This window comes from Leguminivora glycinivorella, chromosome Z (assembly GCF_023078275.1).
Source record: "Leguminivora glycinivorella isolate SPB_JAAS2020 chromosome Z, LegGlyc_1.1, whole genome shotgun sequence".
In the NCBI taxonomy this organism is placed as follows: Eukaryota; Metazoa; Arthropoda; class Insecta; order Lepidoptera; family Tortricidae; genus Leguminivora; species Leguminivora glycinivorella.
The window spans coordinates 33255407-33265630 of NC_062998.1; positions in this window are offsets into that span (position 1 = coordinate 33255407).

Sequence of the window (10224 nt, forward strand, 5' to 3'; positions counted from 1 at the left end):
TTGTATGAAAATCGGTTTTGGGGCGGTATTTCCAGCCCTTAGACAGACTACAAAAAATATAGGTAAAGCCACGATTCCTTGCTTATTTAGCCATTTAGATACCCATGTAGTGTACAGACACTTGTAATAATATGGTTACACTATGAAGGTCGCGGAAATATCGGACACAATGTTATTTGTAGAGCCTTAGAAGCACGTCACATACTTTTGCGGCCTTCGAAGAGTAAATATGTATATCTTGTTGCCGGTGATTGTAGATATGTAGGTACGCACTTCGCATTCATCGGCTTAATTTTATTTATTTATATATATGTATAAAAAATTAGGTAAGAACCTTTCAGAAGTATGAGGACGTAAAGCCGTTTAGAGCTTGCTTTAACTGGAAGCTAGAAGTGTCATAATATTCAGTCATATCACTCGTAGCTTAGCAACATTTCATTTCACCTCAATGATTCAACAATCTCAACATACAAGTCGGTGAGAATACCTAGTATACCTACCAAGCATCCAAAAAAGATAAAGTAGGTATATAGAATAGGTGAGTGCCTATAGCGTAAGCTTTTGCTTTGAACTAGTTTACACTAGTTTTTTAAAAGATATCCCTCGAAAGACAAATAAATTTTGGGGAGTGTGCGATGGACTTACAGAATCTAATCCCCCCGTCTCCTTTCTGTCAACGCGGGACTAGGCGCGGACTGCGTTTCACCCTTACGTCGTTTCCTTGCCAATGATTCGCACTAAACGATTTGCATCTAGCTTTATCATGCGAACGGCTATCATGCGAAAGGAGTGGAACTCACTTCCTGCATGTCTATTTCCAACCCACTATAATTTGGATCTTTTTAAATCAAGAGTGAATAGACATTTTTTTGGGTAAACATGCTTCATCCTAGACTGCATCGGCACTTTCCATCAGGTGAGATTGCGGTCAAATGGTTTAACTGTTCCTCATAAAAAAAAAACCCCATAAGAAAATAATGAATAACCGAAACCTAGCTGAAAGCTGAAAGTAAATTTATTGACTGTCTTCATAAGCGTAAGTAATCTATTTCTGCTTGATGTTGCTGTCGTCGCACCGCACTTACGGCTTATCGGCGGTGGCAGGCGTCGACAAGCGAGAAGCCTGGCCTGGCTTCTGTAGGCCTAGCACATGATTGCCGCGAGATATATGACACGTCTCCTTCTAACTGTATTAATGACATAAGGACGGGTAGTCTATCTCGCGGCGACATACTCTCGCGAGTCTCGCGGCAATCATGTGCTAGACCCTGCTGGCTCTGTAGTCTGTACTCCCTTATCTCACTAATCTAGTGAGTAGCAAATAAGGCCGTTTCTACATTATCCGATCCGATATCGGATGTCGGAAGGATTTCAATGGAAAAATCCAAGACAGCGCCTGTAATGTTTGGGATATCGATCCGAAATCCGATATCGGATCGGATAATGTGAAAACGCACTAACCAGTTGAACGTCCGAGGAAAGGGGACGGCCGCTTGACCATACCAAAATCCCCGTTTTCAACCAACTTCCATCCCAAATAAATCTCAAAAGGAGGTAGGTACTAAGAACTCTAAGAAGATGTGTACATTATGTACTAGGAAGAAGTTATCAATTCTTATGTTTACTTACGTACGTACCTACAGATTGGTCCCATTTTTATCAAAACACAGTGTTCATGAGGGGATGCTACATAAATCGAGAGACTTCTCAGACCTTAGTTGTACCTATAATAAAATTGACTTGTATTTCCATCAAATAGTGAGGTAAGTATTTACATTAAAAACAGTGGCATTTGATGAAGCGTGACTACTGATGATGATGAGAATATAAGTTACCTACTTAAAAACTGTTCTATGTGATTGTTAAGCAACTTACTCGGCTGGCTCAAACGTAGATCGGATCCAGGTACGCATAGCTTTACTTTTAATTAATAATTTTACAACGCATTGTCTCAACTGTACTGTCTGTACTGTAGTGCATAGTGCTGTAAAATCATATACAGTTGGGATGGGTAGGTAAAATATTTTGAAGATAGTCAAATAATAAGTATATTTATCTGATAAAATACGTTATAACAATCACGGAAAGGTGGTCACCTTTCCGTGATTGTTATATTTCTATTTAGTATAATTTTTATTTATTATCTTTTTACCCGACTACGGCAACGCAAAAGGAGGGTTATGATTTTGACCGGTATGTATTTATTTATTTATTTATTTATTTATTTACACAAAGAAAATTACACAGTATGACAGTAAATAAAACTAAAGCACCGTGAATTTTAAATAAACATTACAACAAGTAACACAAAATAAAATATTAAACAGCAAAATTAAACATAACATAACACACTAAATATACTAAATAACAGATGAAGGCCTAGCATCCAATCTCACACAAAACCTCAGGCATTCGTCACGTACAAACGCCCATCTGCTCGCAAAAATATCTACATTAGGTGCCCCGTCTAAAAACTCATTCACCATTTGTATTGCACGAACTAACGGTGACTTGCGGCGAGACACGGTCCGTGCGGCCGGCACCGCCAGTAAAGGGTGCCTACGTTCACGGAAGGCATATTTCGTCACAGGAGGAACAAACAGACGTACCAGCTGGGATACTAAAACCGGGCAATCTGACTCCCCCTTCAAAATACCACAAGCAACAGACATCAGCACGAAATTACGCCTAACTTCTAACGAGAAGAAACCCAACGTCCCCAAAAGGAATTTTGTTGGGTACAAGAATGGGTAATACCCGTACATTTTTTTATAAAAGAAGCGCAAAAATGTTTTTTGGACCTTTTCAAGCAGCAGGATATAGGAGGCTTCATGGGGATTCCAAACGGTTGAGGCTGTCTCTAGCTTACTTCTCACGAGGGCAGCATAAAGAAGCTTTATGGCCCTGGGATCGTCAAATTATGTGGGTATGTATGTGGGTATGTATGTATATATGTATGTATGTTCATCTGTTCTCACATAACTTCTAAAGTACTCATTAGAATTTGACAAACGATATGTCATTCGAATCGTCTCAATCGTCCGCTGGTTATAGGCTATATGACGTCACCGCAAACGAAACATGGCGCCCTCTAGAGGTCATAAAGTAACGAAGCAAAAAAATAAAATGAAGTTAGGATGACATGTTGTATATCATTTGAAAGGGCTTGATTAGCACATTTCAAATATGTATATATTGTTAGCTTTTATTCCCAGCTTTACTTGATTACACCGGATAATTCATTGATTTCTCGGAAAAATTGACTAACTATTTGCTAATCCGCAAGCGCTCTGACATAGTTCCACGCATTATCCGACTGCGGTTACACAAGAAGGCTTTTGCCAAAGAAACAAATTTGGCTGCTTTGTATATTAATTTTATTAAAGATTTGCAATATTTTTTCGACCTAAAGTTCAATTTCGTACATCAAATTGTCATAATAAGAACTAGATGAAGTTTGACGCTGTTTTGTCATTCTGACGTGTATCATAGATTGCAGGAAACCCTAGACGAATGGTATGTTACGTCATCGTGCCACAATGACTTTCTACTACGACAATATATTATTGAAAGCTAGTTAATCATCTAAAGTTATTATAATTTTCATAAATAGAGAGAAAATGCGGTACCACGATACTGATTGCCAGCTATACCTGTCTCTTTCAGTATACGGTATGCTTTATGAGGGTGTACATACCGTAGACGCGGTCCTAAATCTACTTAAAGAGTCCTTACAGAGTGAGCCGACGCACGCGGTCCTAAGCCGGGCGCCTTCGGCGCCCTCTAACTTAAAGTGTCGGGCGAAGCCCGACGCACGCGGTCCTAAGCCGGGCGCCTTTGGCGCCCTCTAACTTAAAGTGTCGGGCGAAGCCCGACGCACGCGGTCCTAAGCCGGGCGACTTCGGCGCCCTCAAACTTAAAGTGTCGGGCGATGCCCGACGCACGCGCTCCTAAGCCGGGCGCCTTCGGCGCCCTCTAACTTAAAGTGTCGGGCGAAGTTCGACGTACTCGCTCCCAAGCCGGGCGCCGAAGGCGCCGTCTAACTTAAAGTGTCGGGCGAACCGACGCACGTGCTCCTAAGCCGGGCGCCTTCTAACTTAAAGTGTCGGGCGAAGTTCGACGCACTCGCTCCCAAGCCGGGCGCCTTCGGCGCCCTCTAACTTAAAGTGTCGGGCGAAGCCCGACGCACGCGGTCCTAAGCCGGGCGCCTTCGGCGCCCTCTAACTTCAAGTGTCGGGCGAAGCCCGACGCACGCGGTCCTAAGCAGGGCGCCTTCGGTGCCCTCAAACTTAAAGTGTCGGGCGAAGCCCGACGCACTCGCTCCCAAGGCGGGCGCCGAAGGCGCCCTCTAACTTAAAGTGTCGGGCGAAGCCCGACGCACTCGCTACAAATGTCGGGCGAAGTTCGACACACTCGCTCCCATGCCGGGCGCCGAAGGCGCCGTCTAACTTAAAGTATCGGGCGAAGCCCGACGCACGCGCTCCTAAGCCGGGTGCCTTCGGCGCCCTCTAACTAAAGGTGTCGGGCGAAGCCCGACGCACTCGCTCCCAAGCCGGGCGCCGAAGGCGCCCTCTAACTTAAAGTGTCGGGCGAAGCCCGACGCACGCGGTCCTAAGCCGGGCGCATTCGGCGCCCTCAAACTTAAAGTGTCGGGCGATGCCCGACGCACGCGCTCTTAAGCCGGGCGCCTTCGGCGCCCTCTATCTTAAAGTGTCGGACGAAGTTCGACGCACTCGCTCCCAAGCCGGGCGCCGAAGGCGCCCTCTAACTTAAAGTGTGGGGCGAAGCCCGACGCAAGCGGTCCTAAATCGGGCGCCTTCGGCGCCCTCAAACTTAAAGTGTCGGGCGAAGCCCGACGCACGCGGTCTTAAACCGGGCGCTTTCAGCGCCCTTATATTTAATAAATAAAATGTAACCCCAAAGTAACTTAAATAAAAAATAAGTTCAAAAACTAAAACCCGACTACTATAAAATGTGCTCTAAAAAGTATGAAACAAGATAGAATTTTTTTTTAAACTTTTTTTTTTTTTTTCATTCGGAATTCATTTATTTATAACACTTAAATAAAAATTTGGTACAATAAATATTATAAACTAGGCAATAAAAAAGAATAATAATAAAACTAAAAATCTAAGTCTAAAGAGGGCCCCTGAGGCATAGTGCCCAAGATGCTGGCAGCATTTCCTCGCTGAATCGCAATACTTATACGTTGAGCGAGGAAGCTGCCAGCTTTCATAAACTAATTCTATCTTGTTTCATACTTTTTAGAGCACATTTTATAGTAGTCGGGTTTTAGTTTTTGAACTTATTTTTTTTTAAGTGACCGAGTGAAGTGAGAGAGTGAAGTGAGGTGACAATTGACAATACCTTTGCGCGTGCTGAATGTATCAAATTTAAAAAAAACCGGCTTAGAGCGTGTCGGGCCACGCTCAGTGTAGGGTTCCGTAGTTTTCTGTATTTCTCTCAAAAACTACTGAACCTATCACGTTCAAAACAATTTCCTAGAAAGTCTTTATAAAGTTCTACTTTTTTGTTTTTTTTTTCATATTTTTTAAACATATGGTTCAAAAGTTAAAGGGGGGGGGACACTTTTTTTTCTTTTATGAGCGATTATTTCCAAAAATATTAATACAATCAAAAAATGACTTTAGTAAACCCTTATTCATTTTTAAATACCTATCCAACAATATATCACACGTTGGGGTTGGAATGAAAAAAAAAACAGTCCCCACTTTACACTTTACATGTAACCCGAACAAAACATTTTTTTCCATTTTTTATTTTACCACTTTTGTCGGCGTAATTGATACACATATTGGTGCCAAATTTCAGCTTTCTAGTGCTAACGGTCACTGAGATAATCCGCGGACGGACGGACGGACGGACGGACAGACATGGCGAAACTATAAGGGTTCCTAGTTGACTACGGAACCCTAAAAAGCGATGTCAACTCTGACAACGAGATGAGAAAAATGTATCATTTTTCTTTCTTCAAAAAACTTAGGTACCTATCCAGTTAAATGATATTAAATAAAATCTAGATAAGTATTTAATTTGTTTATTAGTTATTACACATGAAACATACAGAAAATCTGAAATGAGTCTAGTTGAGTGGTACATTATTACATTTATTACCGTTAAGGTTTGAAGAGATTCCTCAATTCCTCATGAATTCTATAACCTGATTATAAGAAATCGAGTTCGACAAAATTTGACTTGAAAACTCAATATGCTTACAAACATAACAAAGAGCACAAATCTCCTAAAAAATAAATACCAAATTCACTTCATTTCATTTCATTTCACTATAAGCACATCTCGGACACTGGCGATAGTGGCGATCAAATATATATATGAAAGAGGCGCGTTCCTAGCACACATTCTAAGCTCGTGTAGGTGAACGCGTACCATGTTTGTATGAGTGAGATATGACAGGTTGACGGTTCGCGTGTTTGATAGGCGGTAACTGTGAGGTAACCGAGAGGGGGTGGGCGGCTCTATCAGCGGGGAGCGGGAGTGGCCATACTGTACGATAGTACTATTTCTTATACTGTGCTATAAGTGCGCCGTTCAGATTTGAGGAGTTCGATCCGTTCTGATCATCATCAGCAGTTCCATTGTACCAAATGTCACTGTTCTGAACGTAAATACAAGCTGTTCTTATAAAAATACCAAAGTCACTATAAATGTGCTGTTCAGATTTGAGAAGTCCCGTTTTGATCATCATCAGCAGTTCCACTACACCAAATGTCACAATTCAGAACGTAAGTGCCTGCTGTTCTTAAAACCACAAAAATCACTATATGTATGCCTTTAAGATTTGAGGAGTTCCCTCGATTTCTCGATTTTTGTGGTTTGAAGAACAGCAACTTCTCAAATCTGAAACTCATTAATAGAGTAAAACACTTGTTTTTATAGATATAAATTAAATTTAAGTTGTTTTAGAGGCAGGGGTTTAAGATAATAAAAAAAATACAGACGAATTGATATTCCTCCTCCGGTCCTCCCTTGAGATTTGGGCGCCGGTTAAAATGACAATTTCGCGCGAGCCCTCCACTTTCATCTTAACATACTTACTTAGCGATAGAGCTAACGATATTATCGTAGGTACGTTTGTGCGCCGTTTAAAGCGCCCTCCACACTCGCGCGCGCATCGCGGCGCGATGCCGCGAATGCGACTGTGGATTCGATATGCAGATAGTTCGCGGCTTCGCGCCGAGTTCCCCTGTCGGTTTTTCGGCCCGCGTCAAAGGAGGCGCGAAACGCGGACTTGCAAGGCTCCACATCAAATAATATGTTCCACATTACACATTCTCACGATTTTACAAAAAAATTGGTTGTCTTGTCTGTAAAGTCGGTGTACGGACGGTAGTTTGACGTGATAACGTCAAACATTACCGTAGTATAGATTAAACGATGAGATTTTCAAATGCAAGAATTACTTACCTACCTCTATAATTTTTGGCATTGTATGACAATTTCAACTTTCAAATATATAGGGACAAGACATGTTGTTCTATGCCATAGATTTATATATATTAAGCTAGATTGAGTTGTTAGGCCAAAAACTTTTACTAGTCTGACAAGAACGCTTTTCTTCACCGGTGATAATGATAAAGTTCAATTTAGTATGCCAAAAAAGTGTGAGCTCAGTCCCTATTGTGCCATGTTTAGCGGCCCAAATGTCATTGTCAGTGAGTTCCAAACACAGAGAACCTCCTATAGAGTGCCAATATTGTAAATTTTGTGCGTGCTACAAATCACCAGTGCTTGGGGCGCGAGGAGCGGGAGGGGAATGTGTTTAGCGCGCTGCGATTGGTCGTTTCAAGGACGGCAGGCAGTCGCGCCAGATGAAAAGGGACAGAACTATGACTGTCCCTCTACTGTCGCGTAAGTGGCCAGTGTAAGTTGACCTTACTTGTGGAATGTAATATCGTCCGTTTTTAAATTTTAACTTCTTGTTACCTTTCCACACCATTTCACACTACAGGTGGACATCTTTAAGGCATCAAAATACCCTTTTTCAATTTTTTTATTGCGAAAAACACGAGCTACTTTCGGGTCGGTTACTTTGGTCGTTACTGATCGGGCACGGCGAGCGCCCGCGCTTATATCATGGCAAATACAAGTAAGGCTGGTGACCGCGAGTCGTCTTGTAATGGATGTCTATAGGGGTTGGTCTGTGGTTCCAAAGACCTTTACAGGGGACAGCGGAATCACATTTTTTGCCATACTAAATTGAACCTTATTACTGAGACAAAAAGGTGACCGTTTTCGCTAGTCTGAACTAGCGAAAACGGTCCACATGAGATTACATAGAGTATATTGAATAGTATGGTATGAGAGGGCATTGTTTGGGCTGGTGTCCCTCTCGCACACGTGTGGCCAGTGTTAATGAGGTTACCATAGTAGTAGTAATTTTATATGTATACTAGCTTTTACCCGCGGCTTCGCCCGCGTAATTAAAGTATTCATTAAGATTTTCATTTGGATCCTTAGGTTTCTCTGTAGGTATATTTATCTGCGATTATTTCGATTGCACATAATACTTTTGCTTGCAATGATTGTAGAAATATTACACATCGACCACAGCGTAGGTAATTCTATATAAATACGCTGGGGAAACCTTTATAAACATCCCACATAGCCCGTATTTCGACACTATGATCGGTGGGTAAAAAGTACTTTTTTCTATTATCCCTTACAATTTTTTACATTTTGCTTATACTTATCGCAAACGTAATCTTCAAGCAAGCAAACAACGATCGTCTTAGAGCACATTGATTGTAAGAGACCGCCGACCGATTATCCGTATCCCTTATACCCGCCGACCGATTATAACGATACCCATATTATCCGTATCCGTATCCGTATCCCTATCCCTATCGCTATCGCTATCGCTATCGCTATCGCTATCGCTATCGCTATCGCTATCGCTATCCCTATCGCTATCCCTATCCCTATCGCTATCCCTATCGCTATCCCTATCGCTATCCCTATCCCTATCCCTTATCAAGATGTTTAATGATATAACACTTTAAGTTCTCGCGCTTTGTACACATATTTAAAGTCACATACAGGTCGAACGCGATTAATTAACATTATTTTTACCTTTTTTCCCAACGTTTCGGCCAGGTTGCACTGGCCGTGGTCGCGGAAGACTGACGTCCCAGCAAAATGTCACCGGAGATGTAAACAACACAAAACTACCCGATATTAATTTATATAAATGTTCGGGGTAGACAAATAAATATAATCTACCCGCTTTTAGTTAATGTTTATTTCCCACCATGTTTATTTCAAAGGTAAAAATAATGTTAATTAATCGCGTTCGACCTGTATGTGACTTTAAATATATGTTTAATGATTTCTTATCAAGTGCTAAAATATAAAGTTTCATGGTTTTATCTTTGAAAATTAAGAAATCCCATACAAACTTTCAACCCCTTCATCCCTTTTTTTCGAAATAAAAAGTAGCCTATGTTTTGTCTCAGGGTCTAAAGATTGTCTGTTCCAAATTTCATCACAATCGGCTGCGTGGTTTAAGCGGGAAAGCGTAACAGACAGACAGACAGAGTTACTTTCGCATTTATAATATTAAGTATGGATTACCTGACTTTATAACTTCTTATATTATTTTAGTGTTATATTCAAACTAGGGTTTCGATATACATATTTCAAAGAATTGGAAAATAATTACAATGTAATTATTTTGATACCAATAAATCAAAGATTTGTATAATTAAAAACGACGTTCACTGAATAATGTTAACATTGTCAATAAGTGCGAGAGGAACACCAACCCAAACAATTACCTCTCATGTGGACACACTTTTTGACCTAACTACACAATCTAGTTCAATAATTCTAAATCTATGATGAGTTCAGACGGTATATGTTCTGTCAAAAAGTCGTATAAATTAAAATAATTAATTTTCTTTTCTATTTTCACTTATCCCACCGCTGCCACCATGTTTTATGTTATTATACTTATTATTTATTTAACTTATTAAATGAGAACACGTTCATTTTGGAAGCCATCTTTTTATTGGCAGCATACACAAAGATGGTCCATACACAAACCACTTGCTCTTGCTTGGTGGCCTTGAGGAACGGGACAATGACGTCATCTTTTTCGTGCATGCAGCCCGTAGTAACGAGTTATTAGACGTTATCACGTCAAAAAGAAAAGGAAATACAGCTAAATCCAACATGATGGCATGG